A 16611-nucleotide genomic window follows, 5' to 3' on the forward strand; every position below is an offset into this window, starting at 1 on the left:
CTGCCTCTCACTTTAAACCTTTTTTTTGTTTCCTGAAAATTCTAAGGATATGCCTGCCTTTCGCCTGCCGGGGCCGGCTTACGCGCTCGTGGCTAGGACTTTCAAAACGCGAGTATTTAGTACGTAACTGTGTGTTAGTAACGAAAATAGAATCACAATAATGCCTTGATTTCTAACGTATATATATTCTTAGTTAATTGACTGTTTATATGTAAAACTTTGGATTAAATTAACGTATAACTTGAACCTTTGAAGAAGGAACTTAAGTAATTCCATATATAGGTACCTACTACAGTAGTATAGAGATACATTATTACATAAAGAATAGCTATAAAACCTTGTACAATGAACATGAACTCTCTTTACGCAATAATGTAAGTGTATATTAATACACAATATGTCAACGTTATTTATATGTCATAAGACATGCTTATTCTATATACATAAGAATGTTACTTTCTTTGAGGTATAGGTAAAAAAAAACAAGTCCGATTTGATAAAAAATTCTATCGTAAATAAAGTCGTCTATTATTTAGTCCCCATTTGCCTCTATCAGGCATCAAAGGGAAGGATCGTTCGATTTTACGATTATCTCCCGTGAGATCGCCTACAAAGGCTTAACTGTTAAAAGCCGAAGGTTTCAAAAAGCCCTTGGAAGACTCCTTTTCAGGTCTCTGAGGAATTTACATGTACCTATAGTGCAGGCGTATAGTTGGGCGTGATGCTGTCTTTGTGTGCGTGCTACGTGACGCTGTATTACGCTACAGCCAGCATGGACGATATTGCCAGGGCTGTGTAGGGAGGCACGTTATGACGTCATTGTTTTAACATAGTTTACAATTACGTATTGAATTATTTTAAATAGCTAGGAAGAAATAAGTAAAACATGGTATGCTGACTTTTGGTTTTAGTGTTATAATTTAAGGATTATAATTGTAACACTTACTTTTGTTTGTAGAATGTATTAAGTTACTTGAGTGTGTTTAATAATCGTTTACATTAATGCACATCAATATTAAAAGAAATATTGACGTTCTTAAGTATACATATTATGTAGTTACAAATATGAATAAATTATTTTTTATTTGATTTGATTTCCTAAGATCTGGTATTTTACCTGAGCTTTGATGGAGAGTATTAAAATTATTTTCGTATGCTTACACTGTTTAAACCCAATGTTATTTTAAAATTGTAATCTTGAAACGCCAATATGACTTAACGCAAATATATCACGCACACAGAGATATTGGTACGTGCCGTCGTCTTGGCAACGAGACGCATGCGCGGGAACGCCTACTGTCCCCCCCTCGCCTGAGGTTCCCCCCTCGCCCCGTAAGGCAAATTCTGTATGATTGGTCATTGAGAGACAACATATAGCGACATCAGTACATTTTTGCTGATAACAAGTGTAATTGGTAACTCTTTATAAAAATCTATTAGTTCGTAAATATGTTTGATTATTATTAATTACTTATAACTGTATATACGATAATAACTGTGATAATACATATTTTTTACTATACAATTGAATTAAGTTATAATATTTTTACTTAGGTTTGTGTCAACGATGTAAGAGTAATATCAAACATTTGAATTAAATGACAAAAAACGAATAAAATCCAACATCAGAAAACAATTAATAAATACAATAATGGACTACAAAATAGACATTATGACATAACGTAGACAAATGAGTGGTAACGAGGGAATGAGATAGATATACACGCACACCGACGCAAGGAAAATCACACCGACGTAGACAGCTGTGTGCGTTACGTAACGACGGTGATAATTTTCTATAGGTATGCACTGATTTTCCTTTTTGGTTCTTTGATACTTCATTTAGTATTATTGAATAGAGTTTAATTTTATTTATTAAATAGAAAAATTGGGCAAACATAAATTAAGAAACATTACTTATTTGAATAAAAAAGTCAGTTGATTTCAATTATTTAATGTAGAAATTTGCAATTAATTAGTTGCATCATGCTTTTGTAATTACAAGAGATTTAATATAAAATAATATATTTGTTTCTCTATTTAATCTTTGGTTGATCTACTTTATCACCAAGATGTTTAAAATATAGAATAAAGATAGGAAACATACCTATTACTTGATTATATACCTTCAAACATGTATATGTGTGTTATGAACTGAAGACTGTTAACATCCAAAACTAAAATAAATCTTCACTGCCATGGAAGTTTGAAGTTACATTTTAAAACACTGTTTGACGTGGTTTTGCAACCTACAGCGCCATCTCTTATGCAATAGCGGAACAACACCGTGATTCTTAACTAAACAAAATGCAATACAATATTTTATGAGTTTATTATTTAGTTTACATAAATTATTGTGACGGGAAATGTATGCAGGCGACCTTGCTTCATTAATTCCTTCATAAATTATACATGCGACACATTATCACAGGTTTTTACTGATTTTCGTTGAGATTTCACACTTAACTTGAATATATCAACTTTAACTTAAACCATAATTATTTCTGTTATACGTGAGGCTCGTTAATGTTAATTAATTGTCTCAATTTAAATATAATATTATTTTACTAAAACTTTTATCTAAGTACATTATGCATAGGTAGGTATACAAGTATGTTATGCTTTCTACACAATAATAAAATTAGAAGCTTAATATATTATAACTAAATCCTACTGTTATACTAATACATAATTTACATTTTAATTTTTTAGTTCCTAAAATTATTTAAACCTTTTGATGTATTAAGAGATCACACTTTAAGACTATTAGATATATATATGTATTAGTAAACCATATTCTCCTTTTATATACTTCCTACTACCATTTTATATATTATACCGTAGACAACTTTTGTGTTTCTATTTTCAATTCCGTTTCAATACTCTCGTGAATTTTTAAACCGAAAACAATCATAAAATCAGCAAGAGTGTGTTCTGTGGATACCAGCTTTGCTAATTTATCACTTGCATTTATTGCACTAATAATAATCATATGTGTATGTTGTCATACATATAGAGCAGTGTTGGCTTCAGCATGCGATTCTCATCCCTAAGGTCGTAGGTTCGAACCCCAATGGACTTTCTGTCTATATGCGCATTTAACCTTCGCTCGAACGGTGAATGAAAACATCTTAGACCCATTAAGTCGACGGCGTGTGTTAGGCCCAGGAGGCTGATCACCTACTTGCCTATTAGATTGACTAATGATCATGAAACAGATACAGAAATCTGAGGCCCAGACCTAAAAATGTTGTGGCACCACTAATTTTTTTATATGTTATATATAATAGAGCTAGTTGTAGGTTCGTCTGTCGAAACTCTTTCTAAGGTCTCATTATTTTTGATATAAATAAAATAAGCGCAACCGCGGGTCAGGATTAGCTCGCTGATAGTGGTATATATTATATACAGGTATATAGTTGCACGTAATTTCGTATAAGTGGTCGGTAATGTCTCTCGGCATGTCTGCCCCCATTGTTCACTGTTCACATCGATTTGTGTGCGCGGTGCGTGAAATGAACTAAAATAACCGCCTACCTGCCTCACATACACACAAACACACACCACCACTTTATGTAAATAATTGTCACTTTCTATACATGTAGTGGCCCTTGAAGATGGCTGTCTTTAAAACTAGTAACAAGGGAAATTTTCACGTTTAATTAATCTTTCAAGGCGAATATTACTCAATTTTAAACCATTTCTTTATATCAATGACATCTTTTCAAAAGTAATTCCCTTTTGTGTGGACTTAGAGACCTTGGATTTTTAAAATGAGAAACTTGGATCTTTAAATAAAGCCATCTGAAAATGAGGCGATAGGTATGTACAATCTGAACCTCAATTTACAGGAAATATAGGAAAAACAATTTTCAATGTTAAGTTAATTCTGTCAGATTTTTGTCACGTCAGCTTTTAACAAAAGGTTGTAAAACTATAAAAGTAATAAACGTGTATGTATTGTACGCAGGACAATTTGTCGGGAACGTCGTGCGTGAAATGAACGTAAATCGAGTTGGTCGGCGCCGGCGCAGTATTTAGGTATTGTTACATATATAAGCAAGAGTATGTTTAAATAATAAATTTTGACCACTATGTCTCTAACAAAGTATTTTATGTACGCAGATATTAAATTTCCACTTGAGCTTCTTGACTTGTTAAGTACTCCTACCTGTTGTTTTAATGGCGATTTATTATGCAAATTATTTAATATGGAAATCATTAATATTCAGTAGGCTACATTTAAAAGTGTTACCAAGTAGCGAATGGAGAAAGAAAGCTATGGACAGAGATATTTGGAAAGAGCTGGCGGAGGTCTTTACCCGTGAAAGGGTTCCGATCAACGGTACCTACTGAAGGAAGCTAGGATATTAGGATTAAAAGAGAAAAAAATTGTAATGATTGAAAGTTAAACCGGCTTTTATTGTTATTAAATTATAGTATTTCCTAACTCAGCATTCACTCAACTTATTCAGTCATTAAAACTGATAATCAAGACTGTACACAAGTAAACAACTTTTAAATGATTTGATCATCAGTCAAAGAATAAATTTTGCGCTTATGTATAAATTCCTGCCAAAATCTATTTATCAAGAGATCAATTAGGCGTTGAATTACTTGTGAAAGTGAATAGTTTTTCACTATTGAATGTAAAAAATGTTTGGTGTATAAATGAAAGTTGGCGAATATCCTGAAAGCCGTATTGTACATAGATGCAGCTATGTGTATGATTGGTAGAGATTACTGAGGACACCTGTCGCCTTTCCCATGGAATTCATAATTTGCCGGGGATTGTGCGGATCGCTTTAATTGTATTCACCGAACCGACCGCGCCGGCTCTATACCTATATTATTTCGATATTTGATTTTCATGAAACACCAGATTTTACTAAAACATACGATAGGATTTTGGACATCGGTGACAACTTTAAAGATAACATTTCAATTAAAAGTAAAACTGTTTATTAAAAGCTCAATGATTTTTTACAGTTTTATAAATTGATTCAATTATAATATATACCGTAAAGTAAAGCTCAATTGACAAAGTTTAGTCACGAGCTTATAATATTAGCACAAGATTTTCAATATTTAGGTTTCATCTGGGATATTGAGCATGAATGATTAGGAGAAATAAAGGAGAATAAGCGAGCATCCCGTATCTTATCTGTATCGCTTCTTGAGCATTACTAACAGTAATTAAACGGTGACCATACATCAGAGATATCGGGGTAACTAATGAAACAATACCACTTACACAACTGTCTGTGTAAATCATACACAGCGCTAGTGATGTACTTGCATACATCATATGTAACAGAGTTGTAACGACGAATAATTGTGTATATTTGACTCGTAAAAAGCGTCTCAAACATGTAAATTATTTGACAATAATCAATTTTAACCTCCGATCCAAAAAAGGAGTGTATACTGTCTATGGCATATGCAAATGGACTGTTAATGTTGTGAATTAAACCTCACAACATGCAAATCGCATTTAAATCTTCTTAAGAGTATTTTCTTTGCATTTTTTTAAATAGAAGGACATTATTTAATACTTTTGCTAAATATTGTCATTATTAATATAAATTAAATGTTATTATCACCAACCACTATTAAGTACCTACTTAAGCTTTTACTTAAATATTTTGGTACTAAATAGGTGTTTTCTTAATCAGAGTTGTCTCGCATTGTAGATCAGTTACTAATAATATTCGTTAGAAGTTTCAGCTATGTATTTATTTACTTGGTATTCCTACAGCTAATATAAATAATAAAAAATAATTGTACTAAACATATAGCATAAGATGGAATACAAAAATGAATAAATATTATTAAATACATTTAATTAAGTAATACCTAATTCGGTTGTGTTGTGTGATGGTGAGAAAGTGTGGATATTCTTAATACTCACTAAGTACTCCCTCAATACTCCTTAGTATTACTAATATTATACCTAAATTAATTAGCTTAAATTCACCTCTCTAGCCTACGCGTCCGAATAATGTCGTATTTGGGCAGCACTATGTGAAATAACATTCGCCGGATAACGCCCTATCTCTATTGTTTTAAGAGCATTTCATTATTACGTATGCTTTTAAAAAGGTTCATTTTGGTTGGGTAATGTTAAATTGTCATTTATACGACTAATATCTATAATTCGCAATCATTTTCTTTCTCAATAGTTTCACATTAAATAATATACAACATATATAAAAATGAAGCGAAATTAGAGAATTTTGACTAAATCAATTCAAAGCTCTCGCTAACCGTAAATTAATCAATAAAGCTTTTTATAAATTTGACGGAATTTGCTTCAGTTCAAACAATTTGTATGACTCAAAACTTAGCGATAAAAAAGAGTGGCGGAGAGTTTCTTGCCAGTTCTTCTTGCCCGCTCTACGTCCTTGACTTGCGAACTGGTAGTAAATGTAAATTTATAATAAATTTAACATCTTTTCTGTTGACGTTCATAAGTGTACTTGTTTACCTATATAATTAAAGTTATTTTGAGTTTGAGTTTGAATTGTCATCGAAAATTGAAACTGTTACATCCTACAAACATTGCAATGTCTAATTCCGAGCCTACTTAGGGTAATTAAAGCTCTGACTAAATTTTACCGCTTCTGAATCATATAACTTTGCTTACATGTAAGATATATATCACGAAACCTCTATCTACACCAGGTTGGGCAGCCATTTCCTGAGGGGACCCGCCATTGGACCTCCAGCTGACCGCATATCCGGTCTAAAATAAGGGTTCTTGTTTCTTACTTACTTGGCAACTAGCTAAAATAGATTTCATGACGGCCTTTCTGTTTTTATAGACACATCTAAAGGACACATTACTTCATTTGGTACATATTGTCTCTTAATGAACCCGTATTATGCCAAAGTAGAAATAACTAAAATAAAGTATCAAATTTTCCGTTTAGGTTTTAATAACTATTTATACTTTCTTGAATACATTAAATATATTGAATTTTGTACACAAATTTTACACAAAACTTATAAGTAACTTAAATAGGTAGATGATAATTAAATAACTAACTAATTGAACGCCGGCTAATAATGTCAAAATTAAACCTATTTTTGATCCTTAATAAACATATGTACATTGTCATCAAATATAAGAGCAGATAGCAAAGCAAACTGTTTTCTCTCCAGACAGCCGCAAAACGAATCATATAGCTTGTTTACTCAATACAAAGCATTATGAATCCGTTGACGCATAACTGGGGCAAACAGTGCAGTCGGCATCGCATATGCAAATCATATGCTAATGTATGTATCTCTCGATCGGGGGACTTCCTTCCGCCACTAATTACCCTCTGACGGCTGCGGTCATATCGCCCTTTTTAACTTAAACTGTTGACCTCATAGTCAAGATTGCTTGAGCTAAAATACGGCCTCAGTATACCTAAATGTCTCACATAAAGTTCTTAATATTTTGCCTAAGAAATATTAACTTAACAAAAGAAGCCTTCGCGTTAACATAAGTGAATTTTTCAAATGGCATTCTGATGTAATTCGTTTGCTAAAGCCACTATAATTAAGTCTTAGTAAACAAAAGATAGAAAGACAAAAGACACCCTTTTCCTATACAATCAGATATTAAAAGGTTTATTACACGCGCGATGTGCTCAACCGGAATCTTCTTAAGATGTTAAGAATCTTGTTAGAAATGTACGTTTCGTCTATCGAATTTAGTATAGGTTTTAACAAGGTTTGTGCGTGTATGCCATGTCACGTTGTTAGCCAATGGTAAAAGTATTTCTAAAAATGCGAAATAAAATATTCGGTGCGATAAGAAAAGTCAACAACGAAAATAATTCAGGCTAAACGTCAACAGTCATCAGCAAAAATGTTGAAATTTAGGCTTATAATTACAAAGAAAATTGTTTAGGCCATTTTGCTTATTATTTCCAAGGCTAAAGAGTTAAATTAGCGTAAAATTATTTCATATAATAACCGTTTGCGAGATGTAGTATTTAACGATAACATTTTACATGCTACGGGTAAGTGAGTGTAGTTTGTAGGGAAAATTATATAATTAACTAATAACATACCGCTTACATTGCTGTTGTAATAAAGTTTAAATATCGACCACCTTTAATTATGGACCACCTTTATACAGAAGCATTGTTGGCCTAGAGGCTTCAGCGTATGACTCTCATACCTGAGGTCGTACGTTCGATCCCTGGCTGTGCACCAATGGAATTTATTTCTATGTGCCCATTTAACTTGCTCGAATGGTGAAGGAAAACATCGTGAGGAAACCGACATGTCTTAGACCCAAAAACTTGCCTATTAGATTTAAAAAATGATCATGAAACAGATTCAAAAACCTGAGGCCAATACCTAAAGAGGTTGTAGCGCCACTGATTTTTTTTAATTATAACATAAATTTTGTAAAAGTGTTGTGTATGAATATATAAAATTTAAAAGATAAAATTACTGTTTTCCTATTTATCATTAATTTAGACATGTTTGGATAGTGAAACTCACTGGTTCACCAACAGCCATCACTACAACCTTTGCCTTTTTGACATAATTTGATAAAGAAAATGATAACTTTGAACTCCAAACAGCTCTAGAAATAATAAAAACCACTGACTTCACACGTGGCCCACAGACTTGGCCGTTAAACGATTAGTCCATGTGATATAGCTATAGTAAAGAACTAGAAATCCCGTTCAATCAACATCCAGGCGTAAACAGAACTATCAGTAACACTAACATACAAGGTTTGTTCATTTGTCGTTCGTTACCCGCACCGGGTCGCGGCGCATACATATTCATGAGCCAACGATACTCCCATATGACGCTCGCAACGGCACATTTTTCTAGCTTCAATTTTTGAAGCATAGCCTGTACTCTAACAATTGTAGGCTGATGAAAAAATCTTACATCTATACGGCCTCTTTTTTCTATCTGGGCCTGTTATATTTACTCATGATGCAAGCTTAGAAATGGACAAAAATGCAAATTTATTGCAAGCAATTTTTTTATAATATGTAATTTCATTACTTTATTTAACTTGACGTTTCAAATACTTTTAACAGTCGTGGCTAGAGAAATTCTTAAGGTAAGATTCAGAATCGAGGGTCATGTCAAAAAAATCCGACTTTTATGTTATCATAAACATATATAGTTATAAACAGCAAAAGTTAGAATTGTTTTGTTTAATGAGAGTTTCGAGTAATAATAAGCAATCTTTCGTTATTTCACAAGATTCCTTTGGCCTTATCAAGCAGATTTAACGATTAGATTAAGATTCTGATAACACTAACTAGTTTACAACTTGTTGTGAGTAGATAAATTAGAACGCAATCAATGTGTGACAATTAGATAGATACCTAAACCTGTTCTCGGATTAACTAAGATAAAACAAATATTCTCATTTATTTTTAACACTGGTTTCTCTCAAGGCAGCAGAAAGCTTTTTAATCAAAACTCAAGTAAATGCAAAATACATAATCAGGGCCTATATATAAAAGTCAATTGAAAACCAATTAAATCCGGATAATTTTTCACACAAACTAATTATATAAGATCTGACACACATTTTTGAGAGATTTTGTAGACAATTAATAAAATTCTTGTTTATGCATACTTTTACCATTAATGCGTTTACCAATAATTACCTACCTACAAGTTTTCTCATTGATTTCTCTCAGTTGCTATAAATACAAGATTACTTAGCAACGTAATTTAATTTAAACAGTTACATCGTAATTTATCTTCGATTAAACGTAAAACTCAAACGCATTAAGATAGACCTCTAGCATGTAACATTTAAATTTTTGTGTCAATTGATAGTTTTATTGATTCCGTTAACTTTGTAGGTTTATTGGTTCTTGGGTCATCAATTTAACTGAGGCCGTTTCAACTTACGGTTATTAAAGTAAGGAAAATATTTTAAAGTTATATCTATTTCATTACTAAAACGTGTGTGAATTTATTTTATATTGACAGTTAATATAGTGCACAGAAAGTAACGGCGCGATAGTTTTTGTTGGTATTTCTAGTTACACAATACCTACAAATCAATTTGTTAGATTAGTTCTAATTGTGAATTAGCACTGGTTGATAACATATTTTATTAAAGTCATAGTTTGTGATTTGAATTTAAATCTTTAATCAATTATGGTGTAGTGGTATAAGGCATTATCTAAGGAAACCACCATCCACGTGGCTTGATTAAGTCACAAGATGTAGTGTATTGGTTGGGCACAAGTCATGGTGATCTATTGTTGTCGTCATCTGAAAACTATCAAAAAAACATTGTTCCATTGCACACATAGATCAAAGAAATGCAATTCTTGATTTGTAGCTCAATATGTTCCGTACAGAGGTCTTGAGGTCTACTCCCAGAAAACGAAATACATTCATTGGTATATTTTGTTTAGTTAGATAATTGTATTCTAAATTTGTTGATAAAATACCGTGTCGTGAGTTAATCTAATTCAGTAACATAAAGCCTCCAAATATGATTCGATCGTGAAGTATTTCTCAAGATTAATTATTCATTCATCGTGGAAGAATACATTTGCTTGCATTAGTGCACTCGCGATGTTAAACATGTTTATTTAAAGCGGATTATGTAATCTCCAATGTCAATGTTTCTAGCCGATAACCATTTTTACAGGTAAAATACAAATATTTCTTTATAGAAAAATAGGCCTCTTCTGTTCCTGACAGACGTTGTTTTTTGTTGGTATGAGACATGAGCATGGTTTTCTCATGTTTTACTTTGATCGTAATGCTTTACCGCATTTATCGTAGATTTGCATATTTCGAACTAAATAAAATATGTAGAGGACTGATATAATTTAAAAATTATTATTAAATATTCAAGCGTTTTCCGTAAGTTAGTTTACTTACAGCGCCATCTAGTGACGAATAGTCACATTAAATACTAATAAATGTTTATAATACATTTGTAATTGCTGTTAGATAATGGATAATATGCCTAATTATTATTTAATTATATTAAAAATCATAATCACATATATACAGGTTACATAAGCAATGCGAATTCTAATTTTCAAAGCAAAGACAACGGTTTTGAATAATAAGATCATTGTTTTTTTTTTTTAATATATACGTACTATAATTAATAATGTAATATAAACATAAATAATTCAGTCAAAAATTGGCAATCCATCTTAAATCCAATATGAAAAACAAGAGATACAATATCGTTTACCAAAAAGCATGGGAACCACGACCGTTGGAAATAAGAAAAAATATTAAAACAACGGTTTTCAAAAGCCCATGTGCGTCTAATTTTATTCCCCTGTTCAGTGGTTATGAAATAAATGCAAATTTATGCAAGCGACCTGCGTACGGTAACCGGAGACTCGGTAAAAAAATAATTAGAGATATCGCCTAACAATCGATTGCTATCATACATCTGTTCGATCGCTCTTCAATTACGGCTAGACCAATTATGAGCGAGCTTGTACTAGAGATTACCCTCTTAATACCTACTTCGTATTTAATTAGGTTTTTGTTAGGTGATAATGTAAGCAAGTCTATTGATTAATACACTGTTGTACTACTTAATATTCTGTTATTATTTCATTTAAAAGTCGGGTAAATTTGTCGTATCACAGCTCCAAAATGTTTCAGTTTAAGGGAAAAATATTTTTATAACTAAATAAATAATTTAGTTATAAAAATAATATTAATTAATCATGCACGAACACTGTACTGAAAACAGTGAATTCTTAAACAATGACGAGTATTATGTTCTGGTACTGAAGGTAACAAACAGCCAATTAGTCAAGTGTTCAGACCCGTAATTACCACTATTATTGCTATATGTATATGTGGAAATATTATCTCATCGTTATTATAAAGACTAATCTTCTGCCTAAAGTTAATCATTATTCATACCTTTCAATTAAAGCGTATTACCGAAACAAACAGGTCAAAATATCTAAATAAAATGTCCACCGTTACTACAATCTCCTTATGTCCAAGTAGCAGCAAATTTTGAGACGTCTACCAAACGCTGAACGAATATAAATGAGGTTCGTCCATAAACTCCGTTACATTCCTATATTTACGTGAGAACAGAGTGCCAAATGCCAACATATTAACCGGGTTTGATAAAGAAAATATTTTTTATAATTATAAGTAGGACAGTCTCCTTACCTGACTTACAATTTTATTATTTCACTGTCACGTGTTTCGTAGATGAAAATGTATAATGAATATTCTTATGCATTCAAAATTTAATATCTATTAAATTTTATAGCTTAATTAATCAGATCATTACACATATAATTTGATTGTAACATATATCTAAGCTCTTTACAGCTTTCTGCAACTTATCGAAAACCAATTAACATGAAATTATTCCTCCTCAAATAATATCAGTTTATATCGTATAAAGTAAGTATAAAATATTAATTTCAACGTTAGAACCTTAAATTGTGGTTATTCATAAAACAAATCTCGTTGGATAATTTATGCACGTGCAGTGCGGTATATTTATTTGCAGCCCGAAACCAAAATAATCAGACTATTTAATTAAAATCCACTCCCATTTATTCACTTTTGATGTCACCGAGGGGGCGGAGGGGGGTTTATTCCCGTTATTTAAATGAGGGTAGAATAAAATCGGACACTCAAACTTTTCAATTAAGCTGCGGACATGGAATGTATTATCAGGCGTCAAGAAATTAATAAATGGAAAATTAAAAAACAACCGCGAACAAACGGAAAGTTTTAAAATAATATTGTAATATATTCAAATTGAAAAAGCCGGCTATCGCCATGTCAATATAATAAGTTTAAAGAACAAAGTTTTCAGTTATTTAAGTTGAGTTTTTCATTTTGCGACAGGCTTTTAAATTTTATAACTTGTATTTTTCTTTTTTCTAACATCTGTATAATAATGGAATTTAACCATATTTTGTAAATTAATGTATGCATAGCTATAAAAGCATTATATAAATAAGCAAGAAAATCTTAGCCTTACATATTAAGAAATAATGGTTAAACAAAAAAATTTAAATGTTAAACACAAAGGAAAGTTGTTTTAATAAATTCGTAGGGTTCGTCAAACATTATCAGTTCATCCGCTCCCCACGAGAGGTCGCTAGTAATTAACGTAAGCCGCGCAATTAGCATAGTCTTTGATTCCACAAGAAGGCTTTTTTGCTAAATCTCCTTAATTTCCTTTTGGGTAAATTCAAGACGGAATCCCGGGTTCAAAAATCATGAATATGCATTTAGGCAAAGCCGCAGCCCGCAACACCAACTTGCCTTTGAATTTACGCTACTTTAGGAAGTATTTTGGCTTCACAACTTTTTTAATGATATTTTACTATAGTTTAACAATGTAAGTACAAATGTTTCAATTAACCATTGACTAGTTTGATTAATTGGATAATTTGATCCAATCCGTTTTAATATTTCAAACGTCTGTAAATGAGTATTACAAGTTACGATCGATAACTTATAAGTAGGTTTGAAAGTTTTTTCGCAAAACACAGGTTCGATTAATATGATTTTCTTTAAAAATACAATTCTAAAATAATACTAATTCCGGGCTAACAAAAAGATTAACTATATATCGTTTATTAATTGTGCAAGAATATTACTCCTTTCCCATCTCATTTTCGACTACTTTGGACCATACGAAAAATTCAGTATTTATCAGAATGCAAATTCAACACAATTAGCGTAAGATAAGAAATGGGATTACGAGGTGTTTGGGAGGCGCGTATGTAAATCGTAATTACTTTTCTCCTAATCTTATTAACATAAAAAAAGATCGTAAAAAAACCTTATCATAGTTTGGTAATTTAAATATTTTATTGCTATATCTATAGACAAACAAACTCTTGCGTAATATGTGAGAAAATATGGAGCCGACGCGGATACAAGAGTCTAGTACAATATAAACTGAGGGACATTTCAATTATTATTTATATAGAAAATATAAATAAATATATATATAGAAAATATATTATATGGATTAGCAGAATAAAGTTTTATTTCAATTAAATTTGAAACATCTAATAACGTAAAAATACACACAGAAGCCCCCACAAATTCCGTCCCTTGAGTGTTTTTATCAATAACCACAAGAAAAGATAGCATTGATAAAATAAAAGGCTGGCAATAACAATAAAATATAACGGTCTCTCTGAATCTATAAATTCTCTTTTATTTTTACCCTGGCCAGTGTCCAGGGTGCATATAAATGCGGCGAACAAGATGGATTGGATCGGGTAATTCATCCAGGATCGTCTGTTTGCTTATTGAATATAATGGATTGACTATTTAGGAGTTAGCTAGTCATTTGATTAATGGTTGGTAAGTGCACGGTCAGTGTTTTGTGTTGTTAAGAATTTATACGAACACACATCAATTTGTAATATTTCATTTGTTAAAAAAGTTAAAGTTTTAACAATTTAATACTACAGAAGTAAATAATATTTATTTTTGTATAGATATTTATACAATTTATTGTCATCATTTTTTATTTTATAAAGCTGTCTTCATACCAAAGTATTAATTTAACTGCAGAAATGAAATTTTCTGCAAAGAATAATAGGTACATTTGAGCCGAAATTTCAGGAGGAAAATCCGTGACAATAGCGCCTTCATTATGTCGGGTCATCAGTATGCATAATTAATGAGTTCAGCGCCACCTAGTTCCACGCGCTCGAACTACGCAATGTTAATGAAACAAGATTGATAACGGTGAGATAAGTAACGTCGAAGTTCACCCCCTAAGTATACGAAAGAAGTATTTTATTGCAACTATTTATGGAAATAAAGAAAACGTATTTGTGAGAGTATTTATTTTATTATCTAAAACTCATTAATATACAGTGTGTTGAACCTAAACTAAACCTTTTATCCCGTGTCAAATACATTTACCTACTAATTATATTTCCCCAATTGTAATTATTCTACAATATCTATCCAACATTCTACTAAGTCACAACGAGAAGTCAACCAGAAATCACAATAAGTAGGCAATAGTATCAAAAGGCATAATTCCAAAATAAACTACAGATCCACAAACTACTCGTCGCCCCACACATAATTAAATCACAAATTTATCATAAAAGCGACATAACCTCCGCCATTACTTCAAAACTGCTACAATATTCCTGCCAAGTTTTCTTAGCCAAGTTAATAGAAAGACTGTAATGAATGCCTCAACTCTATTTCTATGCAATAAGGTTTATAATAGCCTGACAACGAAATATAGGGATTAAGGGAAAAGGCCAGATTGTACATAAAACGACTATAAGTAACAGACAAGAGATGGCGCGACAGTCGATTTATCACTGACTTTTCGAGAGGCCGTCCGGGACACGAAATGCTTTTTACTGTGGCAGATGCTGTATAATTTTTGGATAAGCTGTTAGCAAATAATTTTGGACCTGGTTTAGCTTCTTTACAATCCTTTACCTTATAAGAAATTGGAATGTGTTTTCTCAACCTAATCAATTTACAAATCAATATGAATCCAGAATACAATATGCTTCAATACCTTCAACATTTTGAAAGATTAAGAAAAAGTAAATGTCGAAGACCTTACGACCGTTATTTATGTTTAAAATTTGATTAGACTTAGTCACAACAAATAAATAAAATTTAGTATAGTTGTTATACAGCCATCCTCTGATAAACTTGTATTAGTTTTTTCTTGGCATTTATATTCTAGTCTTCAGCTAAAAGGATGGAAGAATATTGCTATCTATTATAATTCATTCATATTTTTCTATGCTACGTTGTCATTTCTTTACATTTCCCAATCTTAAAATAATTGTTTAATAGTCTTACAGTTCGCAGTTTCAAATTCCTCGTTAAAATTAGTGTAAATATGTTAATGAAGGTAGCTTCCACGCTTTTTGTCGCCCTCTCTCATTCCGGGCCATTAAGGACTCACAGACAGGATATTATAGTTTTGCCATTTAATAAATATCTTCTGCTATATTTCATCGTATAAAGAATGAAGGTGGGGAAGAACATTTTTAATGTAAGGGAAAAATTCATACATTGAAAATAGTATTTATCTACTAAAATGCGATTATTCATAAAATTAAGTTCTTGACTTGTTCACATAAATAGAAGGCACAAGTTGCTAGCTAATAGTAGGCAATAAGGGTTTAAAGATAGATAGGCCCTTTTTGTGCTTCAAGCTTTTGATATTTCACATTTCATTACACCTATTTACACATATGTTTGTATTCAACAACAATAAAAATAAATATCCATTTTGTTTCTAGTCAATATTTTAACAAATTGTATCGGTTTGACAATAAAACAGTGATGAAAAATTACTCTAACATATTTTTATAAGTGTGTGTCATTTTATCATGTGCGATGTTAGAGAATAAGTGAAACCAATATAAAAATTAATCAAACATTCACATCTATCAACATATATCTTTTATAATATGTAAACCTTTATTTCAGATAAGAGATAGTTGACTAAAAAGGCAATTCAGGGAATATTTGAAGAAAGCAAAGGTTAAAACCTAAGAGTAACGCAAACAGCCGCTACAGACTCTAATGAAACTCCGTGGTTTTTCCATGATTATTCATGCCACTTAAATATCTACGGAGTAACTA

At 31.6% G+C, this 16611-nt stretch overlaps 1 long non-coding RNA gene across 1 annotated transcript in view; it reads left to right on the forward strand.

Annotated features, from left to right (window-relative positions):
• Nucleotides 1-3970: 3970 nt before the first annotated feature.
• The window catches only part of LOC125056409, a 67696-nt gene continuing 55055 nt past the window's right edge, over nt 3971-16611 (forward strand). The window contains exon 1 of the long non-coding RNA XR_007118055.1: nt 3971-4041. This is a non-coding gene — a long non-coding RNA (uncharacterized LOC125056409). The remainder of the gene's footprint in view (nt 4042-16611) is intronic.

Source organism: Pieris napi, chromosome 15 (genome assembly GCF_905475465.1).
Source record: "Pieris napi chromosome 15, ilPieNapi1.2, whole genome shotgun sequence".
Lineage (NCBI taxonomy): Eukaryota > Metazoa > Arthropoda > Insecta > Lepidoptera > Pieridae > Pieris > Pieris napi.